The 16,212-nt window shown below is 39.2% G+C and overlaps 1 pseudogene; it reads right to left on the reverse strand.

Moving 5' to 3' along the window:
• Positions 1-8,640: 8,640 nt before the first annotated feature.
• On the reverse strand, positions 8,641-13,395 carry LOC104430199 (annotated as a pseudogene).
• Positions 13,396-16,212: the final 2,817 nt, after the last annotated feature.

The raw sequence follows: 16,212 nt of genomic DNA on the forward strand, positions 1-16,212 counted from the left end.
CAATATGACACGACACGCCGACACGTCATTTCTTAAAAATAGAGAATTTCGACACGTTTCGACACGTTATATATTAAATATATTTTTATATATAAATACATAAATAAATAATAATAAAAATAGCCTAGAATTAATTTACAAAAAAATATTAAATAATATCATTCATTATTTTAATTTGTTACAATAATACTCAAAACTTAGAGGAAAAAAACATTGTTTAAAGAAAAATGCTGAAATGATATTTTTAAATTTATTTATTTATCATATATAGCATTTTTTTATTACTTCTTTCATAGTAAAAGACTTTTTAAAAAATAAAAAAATTCTAAAAAAACAAAACTAAAATTTTTTTTTTTTGACCCCATGCGTGTATATTTATAGCAATTTTATTACTTCTTTTATTACTCATTTTGTGTATATTTATATTTTGACCCTTCAAGTATTAGAAATTTTTAAAATTGACCCCGTGCGTGTTGGAAAGAGTTGACCATGTGTCAGATTTTTCGACACTCGTTGACCGCGTGTCGGAGCATGTCAAGACGTGTCGGAGCGTGTCGGACACGTGTTGGAGTGTCGGACATGACACGAAGGCTTATAGAGAGTGTCCGTGCTACATAGGCCATGACCACCAGAAGAGGAAGAAGGACAAAGAAAATGAAATAAAAGATTAAAAAAATAAAATTATTAAAAATCATTTTAAAATTGGAATTCTAAGAAAAAAATTATAAAACTATTCACATCAAAGTTAAGAGTATCATGTAAAATGGCCAGCATTTACATTAACAATTTCCAATCAAAATTGGTCGAAATGACTAAATTGACAAATTATCTAAAGGTTCATGACTTAATTAGTTTAATTGAAAGGTTTATGATTTGATTTGTACAAATATAATAGATCTATGACTTTTTTAGTAATTTTCACAAAGGAGAGCATGTGCTCTCCATTTTACAAACTCAAGGACAACTTTGAAACATATAGTCCTCCGAGTGGAATGGGCATCTTTGTTAACTTTTAGAACGATTCGAGGGGTTGAACCTTAAGCCTCTTTTGATAGATCTGTTGTTGTAGAATCCAAAGAATACCTCTAGCTATTCTTCGGCCACGGCGACTGACAGAGAAAGAAAGAAAAGGACAGAAAATAAAAAGAAAAGAATAAAATTATTAAAAAATTGGAAAGAAAAGTCTAAAAAATAATCCACGTTAGCCATGTAGGACAATTAGCATTCACACCAAAAATTTTCATTTAAAATTGGTAAATTATTAAAAGATTCAAAATTCAATTAATACAATTAAAATGTTTATAATTAAATTGATATAAATATAATGATTTTTGGTAATTTTGATAATAAAAAAAAAGTGCCTAGGCCCTTCGTCGTACGAATTCAAGTACAACTTTGAAACATATAGCCCCCCAAGTGGGGCATGCCAGATGCGTAGCGTAAAAAGCATCTTTTAAACTTAGCAGGAGAAAAAATCAACAAGTCCCCATTTGACAACGATAAGTATACCTTCTTATTTTTGGACCGATTCGAGGGGTCGAATCTTAAGCCTCCTTTCGATCGATTCGTCATTGTAGAATCCAAATAATACCTGGCATCTAGCTAGTCCACTGGAGGGAGAAAAAAAAAGAGAGTGAAAAAAAGAAAAAAATTATTATAACTTTAGAAAAAAATTGAAAAAATTATCATATCAGTACAAGTTACGTCGCATAGGATGATTGGCATCCACGACAGTAATTTTCAGATAAAATTGATAAATTTTCCAAAGATTTATGATTTAATGTGTACAATTGAAAATTATATAATTGAGTTGACATAAATATAATACTTTTATAACTTTCTTTTGATGATTTTCACATAAAAGAAGAGCGCTTGTGCCATTTGTCTTACAAACTCAAGTTCAACTTTAAAACATAGTGTAACATTCCGAGCCCCACTGTATAATATTGTTCGTTTTGGATCATCCGCTCTGACGCGGATGGAGCGAGTGACCCAAAGCGGACAATATTACACAGTGGGGCCTGGGATGTTACACATAATCCCTCAAGTGGCGGGGGCATGACATATGAGCCGTGTAATGAGCATCTTTTAAGCTTAAGAGAAGAAGAAAAATCAACTAGTCCCTACTCGACAACGATAAGTGCACTTTCTTATGTTTGGACCGATTCGAGGGTTTGAACCTTAAGCCTCCTTTTGATCAATCCGTCACTGTAGAATCCAAAGAATGCGCCTTTTGGCTACGTGTTTCCACACGCCACCCAATCTCCAATTCGTCCCTCCTTTATCTTTTTGTGGTTTCGGCTGTCTAAATTTGATTCCACGGCCCAAAAGAAAGGTCAATTCATTCCATGGTTGACTTCCCATCCCCTACACCTCGTGTTCCTACTGGGATTTTCCAGGCCTGTTCATTTCATTTATATGGATAGCGGACTTCACGAATGAATTTTCCGCACACCACGTATTCCTAATTCTCCTTGTATCTTTATCTTTTCTAAGAGGAATGAATACTCTTTTGTGTTGTACCTCTTGATGATCTCGAGATCCAAACGGGAGTAAGATTAAGCCTTCTTAAGGACTTGCTTAGATCCAAATGATTTCCTGGTTGATTTCCCTATCTCCTCCGCCTTTCGGAAACGCGTGGAGTTCTGTGAACTTGACTTCATCGCAAAGATCTTCGCACGTGCAAATTATCGAACTGTGCAGTTGGAGAACCTGATAAGATCTAACTCATGTGCGGGCGGTCAAACGGCGGCATTTTCTCAAAAGCATCGCTGCGTTTATACTTGGCGACTTGAATATTCTTCGGAGATAATCTCGTCGGCCTCGTTCCTTTTTTTTATCATGATCGCATTGTTAGTGCTGGTTTCTTCCGCAAGGGGGGGTTGGCAAGATATTTTGCAATAGCATTCTCTGTTAATCATGCTTGGCTTTGAATATGATATGGACAAGAGATAAGAAAGTAAGGGTGGCGCTATTCTATTATAATTCATGCTTCAATCGGTCCCACCTCCACGCTCGAGGAGACTAAGAAGCGCTTCAAAAGTTTTTGGAACTAAAAAAGGCGCACTGATGACCACAAGTGATGGCTCGGGTAGGTAGATTTCACACCTGAACTCTGGAGCTTAGAGTCCTAGTTTTTGGCATCCGGAACCGACTCTGTTGACCATGAAATTGAAGTAGAACTAAACTAGCCGATTCGAACCAATTGGGGATTTTTTTTTCTCTTTTTATTATATGTACAATATGCGTGTGTCAAATATAAATACAAATATATGAAATATATTCAATAATACCAAATATTTTCTTTTTTAAAGCGAAAGAACTTTTTTAGAGTTAGAAACAAACCGGTTCAAAAATTGGTTCGGTTTTTGGCTAGTGGGTACAATTGATCAGTTTAGGGTGTAGCATTAGGAACTGAAATGGTCAAAGTTGGTTCCCAATCTTTTTGAATCGGTTCCCTTATGAATCGGTGTGGTTGCTTGCCCTAAGGTATATATTGTCAATCAAGGAGCACAAGTAGGCTAAGCCGAGCAGTTTCCATGAAATGGCAACACATGTTATAAAATTGCAATGGTAAGCTAGATGACGTTTCTTTTTTTTGAAACATTATGCGGCATGCTATGACCAAAGTGTTTGTATATGTAATATAAGTGTTCGATTTAATTTTTCACTTAATAACCTGTAAGATTGCGCAACCTTTAACTAGTATCTAGTTGTGTATTGTTGTAGCTCTATGTAGCCGATGTCTGATGTGCTACATATGACTTTTGATATCAAATTGCAGTGCTAAGCTAAATAAGGCGAGAAATAAAATCTAGATGAGACAGTTTCCTAGAATCAATGATAAAGTACTGCGGCGATGAAAATATTCTCAATATCTACTAGGAAACATTGGGGCGTGCCTTCAAGTTATCATCCAATCAAACGGAAAAGAAATCAAAACGACAAGCCGAGCCTTTTTTTTTAATCTATTGAAAGGGGCAAAACCCAAATCTTACACTAGAATTCGCCTAACGAAATTAGATTGGACCTGATCTCCTATTAATAAAGGAATCAAATCTCTCAGCGGCATATCTAAAATTAAGATGTGATGATCATTTGCTAGTACATAGGTTCCCTTCCTAAAATTATGCAAATTTTGACGTGTTAGAAATACATTCAAAGATTCTAAATCAAAAAGACAGGTGGGGGCCTTAACCCTTGGAATATCCCACGCAATTACCCCCGACGACTTGGACTTCCAATAAGGGGGCACGTCAACGGTGGGATTAATAATAGTGATCAGAAGCACCCACCGGCCCACCATGGTTTTCGTCTCTACCGGGATCTTGGCCGACATCAGTTGATATTTTCATGTTCTTGATATCGAATCCAATGATTGTTTGCGATTATTTAAGATCCTTGAAGTCACGTAACGAAAAAAGAAAAAGAAATTATTGAATAATTTTAGCTCCGTTTGTTAGGTGTTTAGTTCCTTCGTCGCATTCATTCACATTAGAAATTTCTCTTTTTTCTTATATATATATTTTGACCAAGAAATTGCTTGGAAACTTTTGTTACTTGGCAAAGTCCAGCCAATTTTCAGAGTTGCTCAATTGATTATGCATCGTTAGAAAAATCGAAACCGATAGAGGGCGGTCGGTCAAAAACAAGGAAACTGAAACCGCGCGAGGGACACTAATTTCAACTCTTATCCACAAATTAATGTACCGGAGGACAGCAGACGGAAAATTTCTCAATTAATCATATTTTGTGCCAAAAATGTCAATTTTCCTGCAATTATTTCTAAAGAAAACAGCTGTAATCGCAGCCCGCAAAATCCTGCATTTGTCCATATCCACGTGCTTGACAAATTGGGCACACATGGTTGGAGCTTTGCTGGTGGATTCTCCTGGTAACGTTAACAGCAAGGAATTTAATTGACTTTTTGGGGGAAAAATTACAATTGCATTTAATTTTTTTTAAAAATAAATATGTTAGTTGTATAAATCCACATGTGAGTGACCCAACGCTCACGTAAGCATTTTATGCTTATTGCTTAACAACAATTCCAAATCCTCTCTTCATTTTTTCGATTTTTTTTTGAAGTGGTCCGAGGAGGATGGATGCCCTCTTCTTTCTCATTCTCACATCTAGCTTTTTGGATGAATCTTAATGCCGTGTCAAGAAGCTATAATCACGCTACAAGGCAGCACGCCTCATGTATACTCGCTTTCTTCTAAGTTGAAAATGAAAGGAACGCATTTATTCGGATGCAGCGGATTAATTATTTGGATTGTAATGTCTTATGAGATCCACGCTTGCCCCTCATGGGAGTCAATGTTTTAACCCAATACATGTGGATAGAACAACTCGCATGCAGCGGGTTAACTATTTGGATTGTAATATAGCCCCTTTATGGGAGTCAATGTTTTAACCCAATACATGTGGATAGAACAACTCGCATGCAACGGGTTAATTATTTGGATTGTAATGTCTTATGAGATGGGAGTCGATATTTAACCCAATACATGTGGATAGAACAACTCGCATGCAGCAGATTAATTATTTGGATTGTAATGTCTTATGAGATCCCTTTATGGGAGTCAATGTTTTAACCCAGTACATGTGGATAGAACAACTCGCATGCATCGGGTTAATTATTTGGATTGTAATGTCTTATGAGATCCACGCTTGCCCCTTTATGGGAGTCAATGTTTTAACCCAATACATATGGATAGAACAACTCGCATGCAACGGGTTAATTATTTGGATTGTAATGTCTTATGAGATCCCTTTATGGGAGTCAATGTTTTAACCCAATACATGTGAATAGAATAACTCGCATGCAGCGAGTTAATTATTTGGATTGTAATGCCTTATGAGATCCACGCTTGCCCCTTTATGGGAGTCAATGTTTTAACGGGAAAAGTGCCAAAAAAGTCCTAAACCTTTTGCCTTTGTGCCAATTTAGTCCTAAACCTTTTTTTCGGTGCCAATTAGTCCTAAACCTTTTAAGTTGTGCCAATTCAGTCATTTCCGGAAATTTTGACCGGATTTTGCTGTGAATGCCCGGCCGGGCGCGTGGCTTGATTGGCGCCGACGTGGACAACTTTTAATAATATTTTAATATATATATTTTTATTTTTGTCTTTTTCCTCCAGTCGGCGACCGGCGCGAGGCGATCGCCGGCGAGGGTGAGGCCGACCTCGTCGGATCGACGAGGGCGAGCCTCACCCATGGCCACCTCGCCAAATCAGGCCATGGGCGAGGCTCACCCGCCGGCCTCGCCCATGGCCGGCGAGGACCGGCGAGGCCCGACCTCGCCCATCGCCCGGCCGCCGCCGGGACCGGCGAGGCTCGACCTCGCTGAGATTCGGCGAGCCTCGCCCATGGCTTGATCTCGGCGAGGCGGCCATGGGCGAGGCTCGCCCTTGCTGCCCGCCTCGCCGCGGTCACGGCCGGTCTCGGACCTTGGCTGGAGGAAAAAATAATATTAAAAGTATTTAAAAGTATTTAAAAATAAAAAATAAAAAAATATTATTAAAAGTTGTCCACGTCGCGCCGATCATGCCACGTCGCCGGCCGGCGTCCAAGAAGCAAAATCCGGCTAAAATTGGCCGGAAAGGACTGAATTGACACAGCTTAAAAAGGTTTAGGACCGAATTGGTACCAAAAAAGGTTTAAAACATGGCAAAAGGTTTTTTTGGCACTTTCCCATGTAATACATGTGGACTAGAAAATTGGCATGCAAAGGCAAAAGGTTTAGAATGTCTTTTGGCACTTTTCCCATGTTTTAACCCAATACATGTGGATAGAACAACTCGCATGCAGCGGGTTAATTATTTGGATTGTAATGTCTTATGAGATCCACACTTGCTCCTTTGTGGGAGCCAATGTTTTAACCCAATACATGTGGATAAAATAACTCGCATGCATTCGTAAGAATTAGTCAAGTCGAAAGATTTGAATACCTCGTGATATTAAAAAAGAGAGGAAGTATTCAAAGGTGTGATAAATCAAATGTGTTCTGGTTTATGGCGGGTTTAGCTTTTATTTGATTGCTTCTGAGGATATTTTTAATCCAGTAAAGTCAATGTGCCTGCCTCGAGGAAATATCTCCATCCTTTTCGAGGGAGTGCGCATGAGGTTTTACCCTCCAATTTTAGTTCTACTCGTGTCATTGATTGAATGGGAACTTGCATAGAAATGAGCAAAACGCTAAGATGACGACTTATCCCAGATTGCACGAAAAGGATTCTCAATTGCTTTTCAGTAATAGGGTAATGACGATGACGCAAGGACTGACTTCCCAATTGTATAATAGAGTGATTAGATAAGCATAATTTCTATTTAAGTAATTGAGACATATTTAATCGCACATCTGTAAATTATTATGTAATTTTGTAAATTAGTCTCCATATCATTTACGTTGATGTCATTATTGGGAAAACGAAAGTAACTTGACATTTTTTTTGTTCTATTGCACAAGTGTTTTAGTCTATAGTTATTAGGATTAGACTTGATCGTGGATCTAGTGATGTTAGGTTTACTTGAACTTGCCTAGTTTAAATGGGGCAAAAGACTAATTGAAATAGGCTTGAGGAGAGACCCTTTTGTATAGCACGAAATAGCCTATGGTTTCTGCAATACAACCCTCTTCAAAGCACATAGCTTTTCGAACAAAATCTGGGAATTTCGGTTGTGTCAACCATGCCGCTTCCATTCTTCAAGGTTTGAGTGTACGCTGTGGAATTGGCAGTCCTTACATTAAATAAAAATTGGATGGTGATACCCGATTGAGCGTGAGAGGTCCATCTAACTCAAAGAAATATCATGTTCTTTTCTTTTGGATGGATGGGCCGAAGCAACAAGTTAAGGGTCATACTTGAGGTTTTACCCGGATTTGCCCAATGATCACACTCTAGGTTGGACTTAGGACCCTTCGGGTCGTAATATTTAAGCTTACCGAAGCTCCTAAATTGACTCGGGGATACCCTGTGTGCTTGAGCACATGTGAAGCCCTAAGCTTGAACCTTTATGACCATGCGTAGAGCTTGAAAATTTGGAGTTCTCTAATGGGAAATGTCCTTTCGCTAGTGATACAAAGAATCAAATCAAGAATGACATTGAGTATCTAATTGGACTGGGGTTTTTATAACTTTGATTGAAACACTGGAGAAGTAAAAACTCTCTCCTCCACTTGTTGATGTTATGCATTCCAATATGAATTTGAAGCCCCTACGTTTATACATCTACTTGTTGCAGATCCCCCGTTCATGTTTGTTTGCTTGTCAAAGAATAGTTAGACAAATAAAAATATTGGTAAACAACTCAAATGAGAGTTGGTAATCCGAAACTAGATAGTAACGTAATCAAAGAATAGTTGGTTAATCATTTGGATAAAATTTGGTAATTTCATGTAATAATCCATTAATCTAAGTCCTTAATTAAAAAAAAAGGTAAATGAAAATACATCAAAGATAAGAGTAAATTCTTTTGATAATCTAGGTCAATGTGCAAACGGGTATTGTCATTCTTAATAGTTTTGCAGCAAAAGCACCAGCTTATTGGCTAAAGAAGCATATAAGTTTCATCATTTATAACAAGCACATCGTTCGATAGGTACGTATTAGTATGTGATAAGCATATCATAAAGAACTAGGTGTTGGACCACGTAATGTCGACCCAGTCCCAGCTGTCCTTAGGCATGCCCAGGGCCTCAACACGGCTCGGGAAGCATCGACCATGTCGTAATCGCACAGAGGTTGGTAATCGTGTTCTTCGTCGCATCCCATAGTCGAGTCACACTCATCCACCACCATAGCCTCGACGCACCTCCCATTGCTGTAGATTGTTATGTTCCCGAGACACCTGCTCATGTTATCGAACCAGCCCATGGACAGCGCCATGACAGGCGTGTCATCGGAATGGTACTGATTGTCTCACTCTGACAGGCCGCCTCCATCTCTGCCCTCCTCAAAGCTGTTCAGGGTGAGGTGGGCCCGAGTGTGGCCCGACACCGGCGGCGAACACCCGTTAACCGGATACATTTGGCCGTCTTTGCAGCAGTCCGAGTCGTCCCCGGTGTTGCATTGCCCAGGAGGGGGATTTTTCCCTCTGATTCTGCCGCTCGGCCTGCAGGACTGAGCTTGCACGTCCGCACAACTCGTAGCCAGAAGAACAGGAAGCAATGAGCTTGAGAACATCAAGCTAAAGCTGTTCCTTTTCTGCGTCTTTTTAAGATGTTCTTCTTGCTTTTAGCCGGCGATGCTAGGAAGAGGAATCGCGTAAAGCTTTATATAAGAAATCAAAGGCGGTATTCATAAGGCATCGCGATCCAGCATGACAGTTTTTAAAGGTAAGCGGGAGCTGCATAACGCAGAAGGAACTTGATGTGATCGTTGCGGAAGGATTATTCTACGAAGGCCCAAATGGTGCGAATTGCAAACCTCGACCTCCAATCAAACCTGTGATTGGCAACCTTGGTATGAACGTGACTTGTTGACGTGTCAACTAACCAACGTTATAGATGCCACGAGCGAAAGAATTCGCTATCTCGCTCGATAAGTCGAATTGACCGCCACAAGAGAATCTTGATTAAGTCAAGTCCTCAAAAGAACAGTTAAAAGAGAACCTCTCAATTATTTTCCTTAAAAATAAAATCTATCTCTATCCCCAAAGAAATTTGGCAAATCCTGCCACACAAACCCTAAAAATCTAATGCGTCATATTCTAGAATATTCCTATTCTAGAATATTATTAAACAATAATATATATCTAATGCGTCATATTCTAGAATATTTATATTCTAGAATATTCTTAAACAAGAATATATATAAATTGACTTGGTCAATTATTTGGTGACAAGATAATTAAATTGCACAAAGATTTCCAAAATTCTTCAAGATTTGAATTTGATCCAAGGTCATCTTCACGCCAAAGATCACGAACACGACGCCAACAAACATGTCTCGAATTGTTTGGCCCGCGCTCGAGTAATCGAACCAGTAGGAATAGACAATGGGTCCCTAGCACCTCCACCTTGATGTGACTCGATGTCCACATCAGAACTTGGATTCGTCGCTAACCGAGACTTTGTCCGATTCTTGTCTGAGTCCAAGAGACATGATTAAACGTTCGATTAGCAGATGTTTAGATTGGAATTAACTTCTAATTGCTAGCGAATAAGGCTCCATTCCCCTTTACGGAACTCGTTTGCTGTCTCAAGATCCTAAAATACACGCGTTAAGGTTTCGAACTTGAATCCACAAAAGGAGTGCATGACAGACCTCTTTTCCTCTGCTTTTCTGGCAGAATCTCAAAACTGCAAAACAAACTTTCAGCCTGCTTTGCTTGCTACATGTGACTACAATTGAGATTGATGATAGAGTGTGGCAAATGCCCAGATTACTATCAGCCTCCTTCGATCTATAACCCAAAGATTTAGCTTTACTTGCCTCCTTTGACCGAATAGGAACTTGCCGAGACATTAGCGTAGTGTAACATGATAGCAACATGTCCCAAATTACGCTAATTTAAGAATCGATTGCTCTTGAGCAAAAAGGAAACGACAATAAACACAAGCACTGATTTTTACCATTGCATATCAGACAGATTAGATAAGCTTAATTTTCATTTCGAGTAAGCGAGACATACGAAAACATTCCTCGGAAATTTACTTTTAGGATTGGGAAAATAAGAGTAACTTGGTAACCCTTTTTTTCTTTTGTTTCCCGAGTATTATCTGTCATTAATTGTCAGGATTAGATTTGATCATGGATCTTACAGCACTAGGCCTGCTTGAGCCTAAATCTTTGAAGTTACGACGAATTGGCAGCATCTGTTTCTGTCTATTATATTCATGCAACAGTTGACAAATTACAAACACCACCCTCAGGGGAGGCTTAGTTTTTAGATTCCTGGTCGTGGAGATTTTGTGATTGCTGTGTTTGTGAGCATCTTGTGGGGTTTCTCTGGCTTTGCACAGGGAGCGGTCAGCTTAAAAAACGAGTTCCAGTGCTGCGTCGCAGTTCCTGAACACTGTTGCAAAATCATCCTCGGTTGTGCGACTCTGCATCGCGGGCAATTCGCCTTGCAGTGATGAATTTGTGAAAAGCTCGTCAGGGTGGTCTCTGCTGTTGAAGTTATCGCCTTCTTCGATCAAGAATGAGCCTTTTGGTTTCAGGGTAAATAACACTTCCAAATTGAAAAGAGTCAAGCCGCGTGCGTCTTTTTCCCTCTCTACAAGCAATTAAACAAACAAGCCTCGGACAAGATGAAACGCACAGAGGAAGAGAGGATAGAGAGAAGGTCGAACCTGTCAAGAACGTTGTAGAAACGATGAATCTCCTCTTCGTCGATTACTTGTGCCTCCCATATCACCTCTTAAGCTGGTAAGTAAAGTGTAGAATCTAAGAGTAGTATCGGTAGATCTCGGCCTTAATTATGATCTGCCTCAATCCTCCAATAGGCGCTAAGACCATCAAGAGTACTCCAATCACAATGCACATCTGACACGATGAACGAACCCGAATTAGACCAGCTCAGCTATAAATCTTTCGAGGAGAGAACGATGAACAAAAAATCAGATAAAAGAAAGAATACCCAGTTTGTCCACCAAGAAAAGCTGAACTTCCTCGGCTTGTAAATGGCGAGCCCCATTATGCAGGGAAGCTCAAAAAAGAAATAGCAGAAGCCAGAAGACTCACCGGTTATGCACATTGGCAATTTGGCAGTAGGAGCGAAAGCGAATCATCCAAAGAACGAAAGAAGACCACTGAAGAAGGGGAAAGTAATCGCAACGAGCATCGTGAACGCTGCAATGTAAATTAATTTGAGAGTTCAGTTAAATCTCAATGAAAGCAATAACCCATCTAATTCGAAAGGAGGAGATATCATAAAATAAAGTTTGAATCCACTTACCAACATAGATAATGTGCGCTATAAATTGGAGTGTTTGAGTGCGCTTAAAGTGCGATTTCTCCACTAGTACAGTTTATATCATGTCAAACACTAGCATTGTTTTGAAAAAAAACACTAGCATTGCAGAAATCTGCCGGGAGAAATCGTACATGAGATCTGGTAAAATTCGGAGTGTTCTAATGAGAAAATGCCTTTCGCTAGTGTTACAACGAATCAAATCAAGAATGACAAAACCTCTCTAATTGTTCCAAGGTTTTTATAATTTGATTGAAACACCGAAGAAGTAAAAAGCTATGTCCTCCGGTTCTTAATGTTATGCATTTCAATATGAATTTCAAGCCCCTATATTTCTGCATCTACCTGTTGCAGATTCCTGTTCATGCTTGTTTGCTCATCAAAGAATAGTTAGACAAACAAAAATACCGGCAAACAACTCAAATGAGGGCTGATAACCCAAACTAGTTAGTCACTTAATCAAAAAATAGTTAGTTAATAATTTGATTACGATTTGGTAATTTCATGCAACACTCAATGAATTTAAGTCCTTAATATAAAAAAGAGGTAAATCCATCAAAGATAAGAGAAGATTCTTTTGATAATCTAACTCAATATGCAAATGGGTACTGTCATTCTCAATAGTTCAGCAGCAAAAGCACCAGCTTACTGGCATAAGTTTCAATATTTGTTCCAAGCACATCGTTCGTTCGATAGGTACATATAAGCATGTGATAAGCATAGCATAAAGAGCTAGGCGTCGGACCATGTAATATCGAGCCAGCCCCAGTTGTCCTTAGGCACGCCCAGGGCCTCCCACACGATTCTGGACGCATTGACGATGTCATTATCGCATGGAGGTTGGTAATTGTGTTCTTCATGGCACCCCATAGTCGAGTCACACTCGTCAACCACCACAGCCTCGACGCTCCCATTGCCGTAGATTGTTATGTTCCTGAGACACCTGCTCATGTTATCGAACCACCCCGTCGACAGTGCCACTAAAGGCGTGTCGTCAGAATGGTACTGGTTGTCGCACTCGGATGGGCCGCCTCCGTCTCCGCCCTTCTCAAAGCTGTTCAGGGTGAGGTGGGCGCTGGTGTGGCCTGACTAGCGGCGAACACCTGTAAAGCGGATACATTTGGCTGTCTTTGCAGCACTTCGAGTCGTCCCCTGTGTTGCATTGCCCAGGAGGAGGATTTTTCCCTCTGATTCTGCCGCTTGGCCTGCACGACTGAGCTTGCACTAGCACGCAACACACAGCCAGAAGAACAAGAAGCAATTAGATCAAGAACTTAAAGCTGAAGTTGTTCATTTTCTGTGTCTTTTTAATATGTTCTTGCTTTTCGCTTTTGATGCTAGGAAAAGGAATCGCGTAGAGCTATATATAAGAAATCAAAGGCGGTATTCGCAAGACATTGCAATCCGGCACGACAGTCTTCAAAGGCAACTGAAAGCTGCATAACGCAGAAGGAACTAACGATGGTTACTTCCCATCGACATAAGCGATACGTCCATCCTCCAACCGATGAGAAGAACTTAAATTCTTCGCTGACCGAAACTTTGTCCGGTTCTCATCCGAATCACAGAGACATGAATAAATAGTCGATTAGCAGATGTCTAGATTGGAATTGTCTTCTAATCGCTAGCGAATAAGGCTCCATTCCCATTACGGAACTCGTTTGCTGCCTCAAGATCCTAAAATACATCCATTAAGGTTTCGAACTTGAACCCACAAAAGATGCAACCAAACGTCTCCGTGACATTGACATCTTTTCCTCTGTTTTTAGCAGAATCTCAAACTGCAAAACAATCAGCCTGCTTTGCTTGCTAAATTATAAGGACAATTGAAATCGATAATAGAGTTCGGCAACTACCCAAATTACTATTAGCCTCCTTCGATCTAACCCAAAGATTTAGCTTTACTTGCCTCATTTGACCAAATGAGGCTAAAAGTTTTTATGATGTGGGTTACGTTAATTGAGACTGTAATTTACTATTTTACAGGATTAATCTAATAAGGTATGATAGCTTTTTAATTAGTCTAATATGTGGTTAGCTAATATACGCCTAGTAAAGCCAGGTCTATGATGAGAGCGCTTGTGTTTTAAAACTTTATATATAATGCTTAAGTCTCTTCTTTAATTTTGATAGATAGATTTCCTCACATAAGGAACGGTTACTCAATGCTAAGGGTGAGGGGCATTAAGCCAGCAATATAGAAGGCAATAAAGGAGAAGCACTTGAGATTAATGATCGATTCCAAATTAAGCTATGGAGATCTTGGAGTTCCATTTTCGGGACCTGCAATGGGAACATGCCAAGACATTAGCAAATTGCAACATGATAGCGACAATGTTCCAAATTGCGCTTATTTAAGAATCAATTGCTTTTGAGCAAAAGGGTAATGGCAATGCATTGATTTTAATCATTGCATAATAGAGAAATTAGTTAAGCATAATTTTCATTTCTAGTAAGTGAGACATACTTAAACATTCGTGGGAAATCTATTGTTCGGATTGGGAAAATAAGAGTAACTCAGTATCTTTTATTTTTTTGGTTACCCGAGCATTCTTTGTCATTAATTGTTAGGATTAGACTTGATCATGGACCTTATGGCACTAGGGTTGCTTGAGCTTGCCAGATTAAATGGGCCTGAAGACCAAATTTGATAGGTCGAGGAGAGACCCTTTTCGTTCGGCCCAACCCGTCTCCTTGAGCATGAGAGAGGTGCATCCAGCTCGGAGAAATTCTGTGTTCTTTTTTTAGCCAATGGACATGCCTAAGCAACAAGTTGAGTTGAATGTAGGGGCCCAGTCCGGATGCATCGAACGATCACCCTTTGGGCCTTTAAGTTTTTCCGGGCTGGATATATTTTAGGCCGACTGGTTTTGGGCTACTCTGATCTGATATAGTTTAGGCTAATTGGTTTCGGGCTATTTGGGATATAGTTTGGGTTGGTTGATTGCCGGGCTATTCAGGACTGAGCAGATTGTTATTCAAGCAATTCGGGCCTGCTATATTCGAGGCAGATTGATTCTCAGGCTATTCGGGCCTATTATAGTTTATGTAGATTGTTAACACGGGCTAAATGGGCTAGATGGTAGGCTATTTGGGCCCAAAATAATTGACGTGCTACTTGGGTCTAATATAATTTTGCATATCGTTAATATGGGCCAACTGGGCTAAATGTGTGCGTAGGGTAGTCGGGGGCCAGTGAGCCCGTCTACACACTGGTTGGGCAGGGTCTCTGGGCCCAAGAACTAGTTCTCGCTAGACAAGTGGAACTCTGAAGGGCGGACTTTAATACAACCTTTGAGCCTAGAAATTTCATGAAACCCACATCTAGCCATTTAGGCCGGACTCCTAACCTGGTCTCTATTAGCACAAAAAATCAGAGCCGGGATACAATTATTTCGTAAAAAATAGATGATTTAAAATATATTTTAATAGAAATGATTGCTTAAACTAATTAGTCAATAAAAAAAGGTTTTCATTATCGACAACTATTATGTGTAAATATTTTTCGTTTATTTATTTTTTTAACAAATACAATTGATTATTTTTTTTTGAAAATTTTTTTTTCAATTATACATTTTTGACTAATAAATGGAGCTAGATAAATATTTTCTCAAACTAAATCAAAACAAATTTACAGAATAAAAAGATACCATAGATACAAGTGGGTTTACATGCAAGAAATGGGAGGGAAAAGCAAAAGGGGGTAATGCTCTCCTACGACTTAAAAAAATACAGCTCGAAGCCAGAACTAAAATTACAGACGCAAAAGAAAGGAAGTAGATGCAAATTATATGAGTTTAGTTTATTCCAATCTTAAGAACAAATCAATTTTGGATCAACACTACTTTTATAGGCTATGGAAAATTACTAAAAAATTCATATATCTATTGCACTTATACCAATTCAATCCTAAACATTTTAATTAAAACAATTTAGTTCTAAAATTTTTGACATTTTCCCAATATAATCCATTCGGCTAATTTTGAGTAGAAATTGCTAAAGTGAACGTTTGCCATCCTACATGGACAATTTTGGCAATTCTATAATTTTTTTTGAAACTTTGAATTGTTATTTTCTCTTTAATTTATTTTTCTTTATTGTGGCTAGTGAGGGCTTGGCTTCCTTTGCTAGTCATTGGGCAACGGCTTGCAAGCACTTGCTAGATCTGAGCAAGGGACACCTCGTCTAGGGCCTTGTCAACCGTGGGCAAGGCGTCCCATCCTTCACCAGATCAAGCGAGGGTGACCCTTGCCCAAATCTCTTTGGCCATCACTTGAGAGTGACCACTGGCAA

The sequence above is a fragment of the Eucalyptus grandis genome, chromosome 9 (genome assembly GCF_016545825.1).
Source record: "Eucalyptus grandis isolate ANBG69807.140 chromosome 9, ASM1654582v1, whole genome shotgun sequence".
Classification (NCBI taxonomy): Eukaryota; Viridiplantae; Streptophyta; class Magnoliopsida; order Myrtales; family Myrtaceae; genus Eucalyptus; species Eucalyptus grandis.